At 37.2% G+C, this 1523-nt stretch overlaps 1 pseudogene; it reads left to right on the forward strand.

Annotated features, from left to right (window-relative positions):
* The first annotated feature begins 753 nt into the window (after positions 1-753).
* Positions 754-1289, forward strand: LOC139004511 (WASH complex subunit 3 pseudogene; annotated as a pseudogene).
* Positions 1290-1523: the final 234 nt, after the last annotated feature.

Genomic DNA, 1523 nt, shown 5'->3' on the forward strand with positions numbered 1-1523 from the left:
GCTTCCAAAGTCCTCTCCCAGTGGAGTCACACATACACACACAATAAAAACATTAGAGAATAAAAGGGGGAAATGCTAAAAATTCAGGAATTCATAGTTTTCATTTTACAACAAATTTGTGTTTATTATTTGAGTGTGAATTCTTGTTGGCATACATTCCCCCACTATTATTATTATCATTTTCAAATCCACGTTACATAGCAATGACATGTGAGGCCTCAGTAGCGTTCTCCTTCATTTTGTGCATGCTTTTTTGGTTGCATAATTTCAACAGCTCTCCCTCCGGTTGTCAGTAAGTTGTTTTTGTGATTGGGCAGGCCACCTTGACTTAAGCCAGCCCTTCACCGAGGCAAGGAAGATAGCCAGTGTCCCCTTGTTTTTCCTTCAGACATCCCTGTCCCAGTGATTGTGAGACCAGAGTGTAAAGCAGAATTACTCAGTGAAAGATAATCTGTTCAAGTATTCATTTTGAAAAATCTTTTTTATGTAATACTTATCATTCCTACTCAGGATAATTTTGTGGGCTAGGTTTTAAGTAATTACTTCTAGTCTTTCTTTTTATTTACTATTTAGGGTATAGTAAATCTTAGAATCCTCCACATTAAAAAAGATCAATTTATTGGTTCAGATGATGCAGTACTGATTTATTATTTTTTATATATATTTTTAATAGTTTTATTTGCCATTGGTTGGCAAAATTAGAACTTAAGAACAGAAGCCCAGAGCTGAGATGGAAGAGGGCATGGGTTAGGCATGGACCTGGCCAAGGTGCCAGCTCTTCAGCAGAAAAGCAGGATGGTGGTCCTAAACTAGTTTGTGGTGCACGCTGGACAGTTCCTCAGTCCCTTTTCTACAGTTTGTGCAGAGAAACTGGCAGACCTTCTTCGTGTCCAACAAATTGAAACAACTCTCAACATTTTAGATGTAAAGTTGTCATCTAACCCAGGCCTAGATCATGTCACATTGAAGTGTCCCTGTGTCACCAGTATCACAAGTGAAATCACATTCTGAACTGCTTTGGAGCAACCTCAGCCAAATAGTGTACAAGACTCTGGACCACAGTAAAGTGAAATAACATTAGAAAATAGCTTTTACTGTAGCTAAGGACCCAAGGTATGGCAGATATCGCAAAAATGGTTCAAGTGGGTGTTCCAGTGATGATAGTAAGAAACAAAATGGTATGAGAAAGACTAGCCCCAGATCTTCTTAAGGCCAGATCTCCAGTGCCTGGTGACGAAGGTGAAAAAAAATAAGAAAGTTCAGATAGCGAATCTTCCTTTAGTGACTAAGCTTAATTTTGATATCAATTATATATAAATGTGTGTTTATTTACGTTCTATCAGTAAGAGAGCCTGAACTTGACCTCTTAGTTATAAATACATCAAATGGCCAAATATCCACCATCAAACTTTGTTTAAAAAAAAAAAAAAGGCATTTATAACCTGGCAGTGTATGTCTTGTTACCAAAATAAAGGTCTCTGAAATGAGAAATAAAATAACCTAAAAAATGCAATTAGTGCTAC

The sequence above is a fragment of the Myotis yumanensis genome, unplaced genomic scaffold, assembly GCF_028538775.1.
Source record: "Myotis yumanensis isolate MYYU_CA2020_CCGP unplaced genomic scaffold, mMyoYum1.0.hap1 SCAF_1, whole genome shotgun sequence".
Classification (NCBI taxonomy): Eukaryota; Metazoa; Chordata; class Mammalia; order Chiroptera; family Vespertilionidae; genus Myotis; species Myotis yumanensis.